At 38.4% G+C, this 16152-nt stretch overlaps 1 protein-coding gene across 1 annotated transcript in view; it reads right to left on the bottom strand.

Moving 5' to 3' along the window:
• MRAP2 (melanocortin 2 receptor accessory protein 2) overlaps window positions 1-16152 on the bottom strand; it is a 99900-nt gene that overhangs the window by 55705 nt on the left and 28043 nt on the right. The window lies entirely within an intron of this gene.

Here is a 16152-nt window from a genome sequence, read left to right as displayed (position 1 = left end):
TGACCTCACCGTGGAGATGGCTTCTGAGTAAAGATCTAAAGATGAGGGATCAAATCCTGCTGGGATCTGGGGCGAAAGCACTTGCTGTGGAACTCTTACTGGGTGCTGTGTAAGAGCACTTCCAGCCCTGAGGTGCGGTGACTCTAGAAGTTATATAAAATGAGTTTTTCCTTTTATACAATAGAATAGAATCAATTACCATAATTTGGAATAGTTTAAAGCAAAAAGCCAAGTTCTTTTATTATGGAGTGCGTTCATTCAATAAATATGCATCGTGCATCTATCATGATTTGGGCATTGTTTTAGATGCTAGGGATGCAAGAGTGAGCAAAACAGGAAGAAAAAAAAATGCCTTCCTGGAGGTCACAGATACCTGACACAGTCTTCAAAATGTTTTTTTCATATATGACCTCACGATGATGGCACGAGGTGAGCGGATCAGGGATTCTCCCTGCTACACACAAGAAGCAAAGGCTTAGAGTGTCCAGTGAGTGGCCCAGGAGCACACCTTGAGTCATGGGGAAGGAGGAAAGTCCAGCCTCACGAGCCCCTGCCCCAGGGCTCCGTGCAAGCCACGTCCTGACCTGTGGGCCTGGATTTCTGCTGTCCCAACTCAGACTTCCCGAGTGGGCAACACATCCTGAATTCCCTGAAAATTACTGCATTTTTAACATAGCAAAGAGGTTAAACCTCAGAAGCAGTGCTCATTACAAGCGTCATATATTTTCTTTTCTAAGCTGTGAAGTTCTCAAAGGCTGATTGTATTTTATCCATGTTTTTAAACTCCATGCCCAGCACATAGCAAGTGCTTTATCCACATTTGTTCATACAGAAGCGTACCTCATAAATATCAAATGCTGTTCTTACATTGTGTTTCTAAAGTATGCTGTTTTCATGAAATTACAGTACCTCAGAAATGGAAACTTATGCCATTTCATATGACTTCGAAGAAACTAGAAGAGTAAGATAAGGATCTGAGTATGGATAACAAAAATGCTTGGTACAACAGAAATGCTGGTCCATGTGTAGGAGTGATGTCTGGATAAAACAGGGGTCTGACCTCATCTCCACCTTCAATCACTGGTTATTTTGAGAATTGCATGATTATTTTTTTCAGTGATTTCAGTATGTTATGATTAATGAAATGCTGCCCTTTTGCTTTCCAATAGTTTAACTGGATTGTATAATCCATTATGACCACTGGATTTTATTTACCCAGAAGTGCAGTCATCTTGGGACGTCACAGGCATTCTCTGCACTTGGAAATTAAGAAAAGTAAACACATCTTTCCCTGGCAGGTTTCTAGCAGGTCTCTTTTTAGAGGGAGAAGTTAATGAAAAGATGGTAGCATGCTCCCTCCTCAAGTCCTCATTACCTGAGGGCAAAGCCAGATTAGACCTAGAATAGGAGAGGAGATATGTATATATGTATGTATATGTGTGTGTGTATATATATATATAAATGCACACACATATGTATATATGCACATATACATATGCATATGTATGCATACATATATAAACATAAATGTATATTTATAAAAATATAGACTATATATTTATAAACTACATGTAATATACTATATGTAATAGATGACAAAGAGGGAATATTCAGTGGAAGGGAAAGGATGTCAGGTGAAAACAATGTGAAACTCACATCTATCTAGGCAGATGGGAAACCCTGCAAAAGCCCAGTCCTGAAGAGAGCTTGAAATTCACAGTGTATGTGCCCTGGCAAAATAATTGCTCACCCTTGTTCATCTGAGGGAAAAAAAAAAGTTAAAAATCAATGAATGGAATGAAGTTGTTTGGTGGGATCCGAGCAGTGAAGGAGAAGAATTGCAGCAGGCAGTGAGGAGGCAGGGGCCGAGTTAGAGAGACCCTAGGGTCGAATCTCTGCTCTGCCACTCACTTTTCTGTGCCTCAGTTTCCTCATCTGCAAAACGGGGATAAACATTGTCTCCAGGATTGTTGCAACTAGAAGGAGGTCACTTATGTGAAGAGTTTAGGATGGTGTCTGTCACAGGTAAATACTCATCAGGGCAGCAGCGGTTACACCTAGCTGTGCATGATGTTGGCAGTAATCACATGGCCACAGTCTTGGCCTCGTGGAGAAAAGACGAAATTTTGAGTCTGAGTCCAAAAGTAAGTAATTTTTGCTCTGGGCAAGTCAACGAATCTGTCCATGCTCCTCTTGGTGACAAGGCATCAGCCATCCAATCCTCACAAGTAACAACTAATTTTGTTTCCATTCCAGAGTCACATGAAAAGTGGAATCAAGGATGGCCTACTTCAAAGCAGCCTCATCCCCAGAAAAGGGAACCCTCCTATACTATTGGTGGGAATGTAAGTTTGTACAACCACTATAGGGAACAGTATGGAGGTTCCTTAAAAAACTAAAAATAGAACTACCATATGATCCAGCAACTCCACTCCTGGGCATATATCCAGAGAAAACTCTAATTCAAAACGATACCTGGGACTTCCCTGGTGGTGCAGTGGTTAAGAATCCGCCTGCCAATGCAGGCGACATGGGTTCGATCCCTGGTCCGGGAAGATTCCACGTGCCACGGAGCAACTAAGCCCATGCACCACAACTACTGAGCCTGTGCTCTAGAGCCCACAAGCCACAACTACTGAAGCCCGCGCCTAGAGCCCGTGCTCCATAACAAGAGAAGCCACGCAATGAGAAGCCCGCTCACCACAACAAAGAATAGCCCCTGCTAGCGGCAACTAGAGAAAGCCCATGTGCAGCAATGAAGCCCAACACAGCCAAAAATAAATTTATTTAAAAAAAAAAAAAGAAAAGAAACCTGCACCCCAATGTTCGTAGCAGCGCTATTTACAATAGCCAAGATATGGAAGCAACCTGAATGTCCATCAACAGACGAATGGATAAGGAAGATGTGGTACATATATACATACAACAGAATATTACTCAGCCATAAAAAAGAACGAAATAATGCCATTTGCAGCAATATGGATGGACCCAGAGATTATCATACTAAGTGAAGTAAATCAGACAAATATCATGACATCCCTTGTACGTGGAAATTAAAAAAAAAAGATACAAATGAACTTATTTATAAAACAGAGGCAGACTCACAGACGTAGAAAACAAATTTATGGTTACTAAAGGGGAAAGTGGGGGGCAGGGGGATAAAATTAGGATTTAGGGATTAAAATATACACATAACTATATATAAAATAGATAATCAACAAGGACCTACTACATAGCACAGAGAATTATATTCAATGTCTTGCTATATCCTGTATCTTTTCCATCATATATGTATACATGTACATATATCTATATCTGCATCACTTTGCTGTATACCAAAAGCTAACACAACATGGTAAATCAACTATGCTTCAATTTTAAAAAATTAAAAATAAAAAAAACAGCCTCACCCCAAGATCTGAGTGGGTTTTGCTTCCAGTAGGCTTTCCATGAAACTAGAACCTCTCCCAGGGAGACAATGCCGCTGCTTGCCGTAGTTCATGTCCATGTTGTGGTTTTTCTCTGTGCTCAAGAACATTTTCTAGAGCTGGGTTGCTTCCTTTTCACAAGATGTGATAATGGCTTAGGGAACTCAAAGTCTGGCACATAAGCAAAACCTAATGAGGGGGCAAAAATCCCCAGGCAGTAGTTTTCAAACAGAAAAGAAGGTTTTCACTGCTGTTTTGGGAGATCTCAGAACATGGCTTTCCTTTGCCGAGAAAAATGGACTCTGTGACATTTGATCTCAGCATGGATTCCCCAGTGCAGGGCTCCCTCAGCTTTCCAAGGGAGGAGGCACTTTATCTCTGGGAGGACAAGATTCAACAGCAGGTCTGCAACCCACTCTCCTCATTAAAGGGACAGAGGTGCCCCTAGGAAACAAAGAAGGTATCTTGGTCTAATCTCCTTGTAAAGATGCTAATGACAGGTCCCCTGCCAAGCAAAGTAATTGAATTCCTGGTGGGAGAGTTCTTCTCTAAGGAAAGGTTTAGCCTTGGGTACTAGGTTGCCTAGGATTGCTTCTGGTAAACAAACATGGGCTTTGTGAACTTCTGGGGCAGGGCTCCCTGTCACAGGCATTTAAGCTCTGTAACCAGCTAAGTATAAAAAGGAGAGATTGCAAGACTAAAACGGTCCTCTTCTGTATGTGATATGACCTGGGCACATCCCTTAGAGACCTCGTGTATTCCCCTGAGCTAGAGTGGGTCCAGTACTTCAAGAAAGGGCCTGAAGACCTGTGTTGACAGTCTTAGGCTGGTCCCTGCTTACGCCGTGCCTTTTGATTAGTTGTCTCCTTGAAATTATCAGGAAAGCTTGACCCCTCCACCCCACCCCCGGATAAAATCTGATTCCTTTGAGTCTGATTGGACAGTCTCATCTTATGATCAGTCAGGAGTCTGGCAGAGGAAGAGGGAGGGGTTTGTTCAAGTGTCAAGTAGCAGGCATCAGTCTGCTAAGTGAGCTTCATGCCTTCTCAGGAGGATCCACAAACCCTTCGCAAGATGGGCAGGTGCCCATTTTGAATCACCTTTGAGATCTGCCAGAGGTAAGGACCTGGGACTTGGTCCACCAAGATAGGCTAGATGAGTATCAAAAGGAGAAAGGGATGGAACTGAGAAACCAAGGTGGAGATGTCATTCCCATCAGACCGGAGATCAGTTTTGCGATTACCTAGAGATGTGGGATAGGGAGGGTGGGAGGGAGGCTCAAGAGGGAGGGGATATGGGGATATATGTATGCATATGGCTGATTCACTTTGTTGTACAACAGAAACTAACACAGTATTGTGAAGCAATTATACTCCAATAAAGAGCTATTAAAAATAAATAAATAAAGGGCTTTCATTATAAACTGCTCTTGGAATCTGAATTTAGCTAAACTCATAACATCAGAGCAGAACAGTTATACCAAACCGTGTCAAATCTAGACAGATGGATGGAATATTTGAATAAAAGCAGTCAATCAAGCAAGACAACCATGCCAAGTGGGAAGAGAGGTATTTTCCAGGTAGCACGCAGATCAGTGGGTCACTGGGCACCCATCCCTTCATCCTGCCTCCAGCTCTGCCTCTTACCGACCCCACCACCTGAGTCCACCTTTGTCCCTGGACTTCCCAATTATTTTAATTTTCTACCCATGTCCTCTTTCATTTTTAGCCCTGTGGGTTCAGCCTTGGTAAGTTATTTGCCTTATAAGAAAAAACCAGAAGTTCACAAAGCACTTTCTTCCTCATCATGGCGGGAAGATCAGTGCCCTTTAATCTTCTGGAGAGGATTAAGCTGTATACTGCTTAAATGAATCCATAAGCAGCATGTCACCTTAAATTCAGACTATGAATGTGCCTGTAGTTCCTTTAGTCACCAGAAACAGTTATCCATAGAGGTTGGATGAGACACTGAGCTGTCAGTTCCCTCCCAGGACAGGTGAAATCATTTAACTCAAAAATCTGACAAATGGGACAAGCTCTGGCTTTAGATAGCAATTACATTCTTTGAAAACCAGTTTTTCCCTTCAGCTTCTGAGGAAAACTCAGGGCTTGTACTGCTGATTAGAGAGCACAGTTTTTGCCAAACTCTAATGGATGTCCCCCCAGATTTTGGAAGCAGAATGAACACCGAATCATCAAAGAGCAATCAACTGTGGGCTCCAATTCAGACGTCTCTTTGGGTGGGAGAGGTTTAGCTCTATACAAGATGGAAGTTTTAAATCAATAACTCATGCCTCCTTATTCAGCACCACCAAACCAGCTTTACAACAAATGTTAAAGGAACTTCTCTAGGTAGGAAACACAAGAGAAGGAAAAGAACTACAAAAACAAACCCAAAACAATTAAGAAAATGGTAATAAGAACATACATATAAATAATTACCTTAAATGTAAATGGATTAAATGCTCCCACCAAAAGACATAGACTGGCTGAATGGATACAAAAACAAGACCCGTATATATGCTGTCTACAAGAGACCCACTTCAGACCTAGGGACACATACAGACTGAAAGTGAGGGGATGGAAAAAGATATTACATGCAAATGGAAATCAAAAGAAAGCTGGAGTAGCAATTCTAACATCAGACAAAATAGACTTTAAAATAAAGACTATTACAAGAGACAAAGAAAGACACTGCATAATGATCATGGAATCAATCCAAGAAGAAGATTTAACAATTGTAAATACTTATGCACCCAACAGAGGAGCACCTCAATACATAAGGCAAATGCTAAGAGTCATAAAAGGGGAAATCGACAGTAACACAAAATAGTATGGGACTTTAACACCCCACTTTCACTAATGGACAGACCATCTAAAATGAAAAAAAATAAGGAAACACAAGCTCTAAATGACACATTAGACAAGATGGACTTCATTGATATTTATAGGACATTCCATCCAAAAACAAGAGAATACACTTTCTTCTCAAGTGCTCATGGAACATTCTCCAGGATAGATCATATCTTGGGTCACAAATCAAGTCTTGGTAAATTTAAGAAAACTGAAATCGTATCAAGTATCTTTTCCGACCACAACACTATGAGACTAGATAACAATTACAGGGAAAAAACTGTAAAAACAATACAAACACATGGAGGCTAAACAATATGCTACTAAATAACCAAGAGATCACTGAAGAAATCAGAGGAAATCAAGAACTACCTAGAAACAAGTGACGATGAAAACACGACAACCCAAAACCTTGGGATGCAGCAAAAGCAGTTCTAAGAGGGAAGTTTATAGCAATACAAATCTACTCAAGAAACAAGAAAAATCTCAAATAAACAACCTAAACTTACACCTAAAGCAAGCAGAGAAAGAAGAACCAAAAAACCCCCAAAGTTAGCAGAAGGAAAGGAATCATAAAGATCAGATCAGAAATAAATGAAAAAGAAATGAAGGAAACAATAGCAAAAATCAATAAAACTAAAAGTTGGTTCTTTGAGAAGATAAACGAAATTGATAAACCATTAGCCACACTCATCAAGAAAGAAAGGAAGAAGACATAAATCAATAGAATTAGAAATGAAAAAGGAAAAGTAACAACTGACACTGCAGAAATACAAAGGATCATGAGAGATTATTACAAGCAACACTACGCCGATAAAATGGACAACCTGGAAGAAATGGACAAATTCTTAGAAAAGCACAACCTTCTGAGACTGAATCAGAAAGAAACAGAAAATATAAACAGACCAATCACAAGCACTGAAATTGAAACTGTGATTAAATATCTTCCAACAGACAAAAGCCCAGGACCAGATGGCTTCACAGGTGAATTCTATCAAACATTTAGCGAAGAACTAAAATCTAGCTTTCTCAGACTCTTCTGTTCCAGACTTCTCACCCAGCCTATGGTGGTTGTCAGTAATCTTGGCATTCCTTGGGTTGTAGATGCATCACTCTGAAATCTGCCTCCACTGTCATTCTTACAAGGATGCTAGTCATATTGAACAAGGGCTCCGTCTACTGTGGCATGACTTCATCTTAATTTATACCTTACTTACATGTGTAAAGACTCTATTTCCAAATAAGAGGCTAGGACTTCAACATATGTTTTTGTGGGACACTATTCAGTTCACAACAGTCAGAAAAAAATTTTCCTGATTTTAACAAAAATGACTAAGGGGAAAGAAACAATTTTGTGTAAACTATTTTATGGACCTATTCACCCCTAAAAATGTAAACCTTTGACTTAACCTATGAAACTTCAATATCAGAAAGTTACGTTTTATATAGAAGGCCAAAACAGATGGGTGGCTTTTAACTCATCAGGTCAGTGCCCTTTGGCCTCATTAAAATAATCCATTTGAGTTGCTACACTTGGGCAATATCTAGTAATTTCCTGTTTGAAGTTGACTTCTAGCAACGGACTTATCATGTATGATGAGACCAAAATTTAGGGTGTTGGAGTTTAGGCAACTCAGATATTAGAAGCTCAAGGAAAGAATCAAAGCTGGGTATCCACTTTGGATGTTTCCTACATGACCCACCAAACTTGGAGTGCTTCCGATGGACTTCCAGAACAAGAATGCTTGGAAAGTAGTTTTTCTGATTTCAGAACAGTAACACGAGAGTTGCTCTAGCAGCAATTCCAGTGAAACTGGCTCCATCGGGTGTTGTTCCTGTCATCCCTGGAGAGATCCTGGCCAGAAGTACGTTGCCATGGACATTCAAGTTAAGCCAACCCAAACTTTGAACAAAGCCAGCCAATCAGGCAGCTTTGAGAAAAAGGCAGAGTAGAGACAAATCATCAGTCATTTGTGACTGACTCTTCCATTTTTACCTGTTGAAATTAAATGTATAAAGCCCTTAATTTGGGAACATTATAAGTACCATGAAATCAACAACTATATAGTAATTGCTTTGACTTCCACAATTTTCCCCAACATTTTACAGTGAAAATTTTCAAGCATACAGCAAAGTTGAAAGAATTTTATGGTGACCATCACCTGGATTCTATTATTAACTCTTCACTGCACTTGCTTTCTCATATGTCTATCCATTGGTCCAACCTTCTAGCTACCTATCAATTTATCTTATTTGTATGCATTTCAAAGTAAATTACAGACATTAGTTCATAACCTCCTAAATACTTCATGCATATCATTAACTGGGGATTTCCACAGCTTAAAGAGCTGTGGAACAGGCCACATAAATCATGAGACATTTATAGCATAGCACCTCCATAATGATAATTTGTTTCATGGTAAAGTGTCTTAGATAGCATTCCCCAAGCACTTGAGTGAATATCTGAAATATAAGGCAAGAATGGTTATAAGGTTTATATTAAGATATTTCATCAACAAAATATTTAAGGGACTTCCCTGGTGGTCCAGTGGTTAAGACTTCACCTTCCAATGCAGGGGGTGCGGGTTTGATCCCTGGTTGGGAAGCTAAGATCCCACGTGCCGCATGGCCAAAATTGTAACAAATTCAATAAAGATTTAAAAAATGGTCCACATCAAAAAAAATCTTTAAAAAAAACCCCAAAATATTTAAAAACTCGTTGAGACATCTTACTCGCAAATATTGGTACTATATCCCTTCCTGGGTGTATATATAAGAACTTGGGTTGGTATTACTTCAGAATTCAGGCCTCACAAGTTCCCAGCTGTCCTATAACTACACTGAATGTGCTGACTTAAGTCCTCTCCAGAGACCAGAATCATTCTCTCTCTACCAGGGCATCTCTCACAATGTTTCTTCTACTACAATCCTCTCAAATACAAGTTTAAACTCTAGGTCTCACCAATAAAAATTTCATAAAGCATTACCTTCTATTTTATTAATATTTGTCAAACACTATCTTTCCATTAAAAAGAAAGCACTCTTGCCCCCTCTGTTCTCATGGGTTGCTGACATCGCAGGGATTGCCTGGATAACATAGCCCCATTCTGACAGAAAAAGATTCAAGTAAGACATAGAATTTCATCGATTAATTGGAGAGAGAGAACAAGGACAGGGAGACATTCATAAACTTAAAAATTGAATGAAGCAATTCCCTCTTTATAAGAAGATCAATAAACAGAAATGTTATAGAAAACAAACTTACGGTTACCAAAGGGGAAATGGCAGGGAGGGATAAATTAGGAGTTTGGGGTTAGCAGATACAGATAAACAACAAGGTCATCCTATACATAAATCTATACCTATATTTTTATTATTATGCTGTACACCAGAAACTAACACATTATAAATCAACTATACTTCAATAAACAAATAAATATTCAAAAATTTAAGCAATCCCTCCACCCTGCCAAAAAAAGAAAACAGAAATGCTAGAACTCAGGGAAGAGATGGCAAAGCAATGGGAGGAGATGAAACAAGAGCTGGTGGAAATCGGCAAAGAACTGGAAAAGAAAAACCATAGAAATAAGACAAAATTGGAGGGAGCACAAATCAAATCAAACAGACACTGTAAAGTAATCAAAACAGAAAAGAAACTTACCTCTTTAGAAGTTGAAAAGAATTAGAAAGAAAATGAGAAAGAAACAGGCAAATGAAATCCAACACATTGTTAAAATTATCAAATAAGCAAAGAAAAAAAGACTTAAACAATATGAGGATTAGAGGGACAGAAACAAAATGATAAACATGATACACCCCCTGCAGTAGAGAAACTGTAAATGGTATGTGTCTGGCAATATAAAAGTGATTTAACTATCACAGAGTGGAATGGGAAGATGGGGGAAAAAAAGGTGGGAAGAAAAGCACAATGATCTGTAATATACCTGAGTCAAAGGATGTCATTTAAGGCTGTAAAATGAAGTAATATAAATACTAGCATATATAAATCATACAAAGATAAATTTTAAAAATTGTTTCTTACCAAAATTAGGAGGTGTGGGGCAGCAAGTTGAAGGGAGAACAGGAAAATAAGCTTGTTTTATTATTGCACATAGTAAGGAAAAACAGATATTGTCTCTAAAGAAATAAAGGGCTAAGGGTATTACATATGTATAATTACACAGTAACCACAAAACAAAAACACTAAACTTCCTAAATATCAGATGAATCATCCACAGTGTAAAATAAAGATCACAGACTGAAATACATTTTAAAAACGATAAAGGGAATTCCTTGGCAGTCTAGTGGTTAGGACTCCGTGCTTTCACTGTCGAGGGGACAGGTTCAATCCCTGGTCAGGGAACTAAGATCCTGCAAGCCATGCAGCACAGCAAATAAATAAATACTATGAAAACTGCATATATAAAAAAAATAACAGAATTAAGACTACATACGTCTTTTAAATCAATAAATATAAACGGACTGAACACATCTATTAAAAGAAAAAGAACTGTAGACAAGTTCAAAAAGTAAAACACAACTCCAAGCTGTGTGTAAAATACTTATTTAAAACAAAGTGATTCAGAAAGACTGAAAATAAAAGCATGGGAAAAGTTATACCAGATAGATATAAACCGAAAGAAAGCAGGGGTTCCAATCATAAAATCAGAATAGATGGAGTACCAGAAAAAGAATATTAAATGAAACAATAAAAGGACATTTTATAATCCCAAAACTTGCAATTAATGGTGACTGTATGAGAGCTATATTTACTTGAGCATGAAAAAACATAGCATCAATTTTCATAATTCAGAAAGTAGGAAATACCAGAAAGGTTGACAAAAACATGTTTCTAGTAGAAGCTTAATTTTTCTCTCAGTCCATGAGTGAGAGTGAGAATTTAGAAGATTTGAAATTAATAAGGGAGATAAATTAATAAAAATTCAATACCCAGAAAATAGAGAATACGTCTCTTTTTCAAGCAACCATGGTAGAGTCAACCAAAATTGACCAGACTAAGCTATGAAGAAAGTCTCAATAAATTCTTTATGATAGTGAGTTTTGTCATGGAGAAAATGAATGCCTTTCCACTTGCCCAAGTATTTTTTCCTTCAGGAGCATTCTATCATTTACTTCACACAGGTCTTTGCCTAATTATTGGTACACTTATTTCTTGATAGTTTATCTTACTTGTCACTCTTGTTAATAGACCCATTCCATTAAATTGTTATACTAGCTATACATACGGATACATAGAGAAATATATACGTGTGTGTGACCATATATGCATTTCTGAATATTAGTGCTACACTATGCTCCTTTACTGAACTGTAGATTTTTCAGCTGATTTTTGTTGCCAAATAACCAGAAACTGCAGTCAACTTCCCAGCAGCCCTATAGTCCTGAGGAGGGTGGCTGGCAGGGGAATCTGGAGGTTTCTGCAGATTCAAAGCAGCTGAAGCCCACTCAACTGCCTTCACTGCTGGGAGAAAACACGATTTCTGCCTTCTTTCCACCTTCCAAACTCTTATAATGTGCATTTTATTCATACAGTATAAACTGCACCCATAGGGGCAAAGGGAGTCTAGTAAAAGTACTTTCTGGCTTCAAATTCACCTGATATAGGAGAGGGCATACCAGGGGGTGGGAATGAATGCTGGTTGACCAAAAAAAAAAAGTATCCAGCACGAATATAAAATATATGAAAAGTTTTTAAGATGTCAATAAGATATAGAAAAATGGTGGAAGGACATAAACAGTTTCCCAAAAAGTTGGTATAGGTATGAATAACAGTTCACAGAAAAGGATGCCTATTTAATGTCTCTTAAATATATGAAAAGGATGTCTATACTCACTCACAAGAAGAGAAAAGCAGATTGAAAGTATCCCTAGATACCAGTGTCCATTGTTTGGAAACACCATAAATTCGGTAACACACTGTATTGGTGAGTGTATGAGGAAACAGGAACTCTCCATGTATGTGTTGGGAGACTGCGATTTGGTATTACCTGCCAAAATTACAATTGCACACAAATATTTCACTTCACTTAGAAATTCCACTTCAAAGAACTTATCCTCTAGATATACTTACACATGTGAAATTGAAATAGCAAACACCTGCATACAACCTAGCTGTCCATCAATAGGGGATTGGTTAAATAAATTATGGTACAGTCTTCAATGGATGATTATGTATATTAAAAAATGGAGAAAAACTTTGTGTACCACTTTAGAAATAGTTTCAAGACATTAAGTGACAAAATCAAGGTGCAGGACTTTACAAAGAGAAATCTTTTGTTTTAAAAAACAGAGGAAAAATCACATATTATTGCATTGGCATTTAGGTGCTAAAAATTCTGGAGTGGCATATAGGAAACTAACAGTAGTGATTATCTTTGGAGAGGACAATAAGAAATGGGCAGGTGGAGGACAGAGCGGGGAAGATACTATTGGGATTTATGGTTGAATTATATAAATGTGTTGCCTAGTCAAAAGTAAATAAAGGATTTTCTTAAGTGAAGAAGACTGAAGGAGGAAAAGAACTTGGCAGAAGTTCAGTGGAATGCTAGAAGGGCAACATCAAAAGACCTGAGAATAAGCCCCATGAGGAGTGAGTGTGATTCAGCCTAGAAAAGGGAAAGCTGAGAGGTGATGGAACAGAACTCCGACATACAAGACGGCTGCTGGCCATTTGCCATCTTCCCTGAAAACACCAAGCTAAAATGCTTTAGCTTGAGTATCCAAATTAGACTCTGAAAACAGAACTAGGTTAGCAAAAGAATATATGGACTTGCTTTCACTAAAGCCAACCAGTCCTTGAAATATAGAGCTCTCGGTTCACTTGCTTAAATACCCTGAACTGGCTTTTGGTCCAACTGCTTTAGAACAGAATACAAAGCCCTTCATAATCCGCACCAGGCTACCTTTGAAACTAGGGCTATGGCCAGACACCTTCTGCATTCCTCCTTTCACAAGATATACCCTCACATCTGGCATGTTTATAACTTCCTGTTTTTAAAATCTCCTATGCTTTTTCATGCCTCCATGCCTTTGCTGATACTGATCTCACTTTCTGAAATATCCTACTTATCTTCCTAAAGTGCCCCTGCTCACTCTTGAGACCCAAGAAGTAACCCCTTTGTGAAACCGTTTCAGAGCCCTCCCAAATCATGGCATAATTTGCTGGGCCCTCCTATGCCTTCCCAAGTCAAATGGTCATGTCTCTATTTCATTGTTCACGAGGCTACATGATGATTAGTGGAAGAGAGGTTTGGTGCCCCACTAAAGTTGGCAGATATCAGATGTTATCTTTCTATCCTTAGAAACCAATATGGTGGCCCATGGTCAGCACAGGACCTGGCCTCAAATCATGCTTACTGTATGGAGAGTGGGTGTAAAAAAAAATGTATTTGAGAATAAGAAAATTTAGGCACTCGCTCTGTGCTTATATATTTCAAACACTTTGATGGAATGATTACTGGTCTGCTCTCCTATGTTTACAACTTCAGAAACAGAATCCAAGGCAATCTGTGGGATGTACTAAACAGATCCTGAGCATACTGGAATATATTCCATTTCAAAAGATGCACAGTGGGTTTGACATCGATGGGGAACATAAATGTGCAAAAACGTGCTCTGAAAGTGAAGCGCCATCTGTTGTACATCATTACTTGAAAAGGATGATCATTTGGGTGTGTATTTTCTGATAACATGTGTACTTAAAACTTCCAAACTTAATGTACCACTAATTTACTTTAGCATTTTTAGTTCTTTTCCTTAAGGAGAAAAAGAAAAAAAAAGCCCACAAATGCTTCTGCCTTGACCTTACCATCACCCGTTTCCCCATCACCCATCACAAAATAAACAGAAATAAGTCCTCTTTAAGAAGCCTTGGTTTTAAAAATGGGTTTCTTACATGTCAGAAAAATACATTTCAATTTATAAAAAGGTTCCAATCAGCAAGTTCAATCTCAGGTTCATATTTTACATCCAAAGTCTTATTCAAACACCCGAGTCCCTGTGCAATCATTTTATCGTAATTGAGTAAATTACCCATAATTATTGTACGTGATCATATCATTTATCAGGAAATTGAATCAAGCAGAACTACCTATGCCTTATTTCAGTCCTATTTTATACTGAATCTACACAAAAGAAGTGGAAACACTCTTCCCTGAAGTTAGGCTGAGTTGGGTTGGACTTGCCATTCCAACACTACGGTTGGACTGTGGGCAAGTATTCACCCTCATCAAACCTTTGTTTCCTCCCTTATAAAAGAGGAACAATAATAACAACATGTCTTAGAGAGCTTTGTATTAGAAATGTGTTGCATGTAGCACCTGGCAATTAATAGGTTCTCAATAAGTTTTGGGGTTTTTTCTAAATCATGATTCCATCTGCTAATCAGTATTTTCTTTGACTTATCGTAGTTTCCTCAGTCTGGAGCACCTGCGCCATCCCCCTACCTTACCCTAATCAGGCAAACTCATCTTGGTGCTTAAATACCGGTGTCAACTTCCCTGAGCAAACTTTCTGATTCCTTCCAACTTTTCTAGGCCAGGTTAGTCATCCTTGAATATTCTGCTTACTTCTGCATTACCCTTGTTATACTGCTACGTAATATTTATTTACTCATCTGTCCCCCACTTTAGTGTAAGTTCCTTGGGAAGAGAGATTGTGTCTTGATCTGTGGTAACTTTGTACCCTCTAACACCGTGTCTGCATTTAGAAGGGAAATAAAAATAAGAGCTCTTAAAATGCTTTTATTCAAATAGCTGGAATTAAAGACCCTGTAGGTATTAATAAGATTTTGATTAAGAACTCAAGGTGAAATTTCCTATTATGGTAAATATTTAAAATATTCTAAGTCCTGAATTAGTCATTACTCTTCTCAAAAAATAAAATAGTGGTACCTTTTTTTGTTAATCTAGAGAATCTTAGGTTTTGAATCTAGTGTTTTCTTTGCCATATAAGTAAAATAAAATGGCAACTCTGCTGAAGCAAATTCAAGCACAACATGGACAATGTCCACAATGTATGTCCATAATGTCCAAAGTCCATAATAATGTCTCAACAAACCTAAAACACAGGGTCTTTCATTTTAACCTTTGGGAGAAAGGTTAAAAAGTTTCAGTGATGAGTGTTTACCAGCTGTTTTATGTATTTAATTCCCTGATGAACTATGTTTCAGGGTGGAGTAATACTGGTTTCAGGACAGGGCAGGAAATATGTAAGAATCCTCAATATTGCCTTCAAATCCCTCTCCACACGGATATGTTTCATCAGTTAAGATTAATTTAATTAACAAGATCATTTTTCAAGATGGAAAATACCACTATTGAAAGTGAAGCAATCATTTGAATGCTATAATCAAGCACTCAATTAAAATTAGAACCACACCTTGCTAATTAAGTTGGAGGAAGCTTACACTAGGAGTCTGAAAGGCTCAGACTCTTACTCTCTATACTTTTGGTGCAGGACAGTATATCCAGATTTTATTATTGTTGGAATCTGCAGAGATACTCTACTTCAAAAGCCAAGAAACCTGGTTTTTCAAACCAAAAGCATGCAGAAATCTAAAATAACTCACAGAGTTTTTAACACAAACAGAGAAAAAGATTTTTTATTTATAAGTACCCCTTATTATCTAAAGAAGAAGGATTTCACCATGGGGCAGAGGTGAAAGGGTCTGAGCTCTGTAATATAAACCAGCTTCCCGACCAAGCCTTCATTAAAATGTCCATTTCTCACCAATGCTTGAGGGAGGGGCTTTTTATTGGAGAATGAGGAGACCCTCTGAGTTCTGCTCCCAGACAGTCATGGAGTGAGGACAAAAGCTGTCCCCAGGATCCAGCCACATCTGTCTCACACAA

The sequence above is a fragment of the Stenella coeruleoalba genome (genome assembly GCF_951394435.1).
Source record: "Stenella coeruleoalba genome assembly, chromosome: 12".
Classification (NCBI taxonomy): domain Eukaryota; kingdom Metazoa; phylum Chordata; class Mammalia; order Artiodactyla; family Delphinidae; genus Stenella; species Stenella coeruleoalba.
The sequence above is the reverse complement of the archived record's forward strand: the minus strand, read 5'-3'. Positions and strand labels throughout refer to the sequence as shown.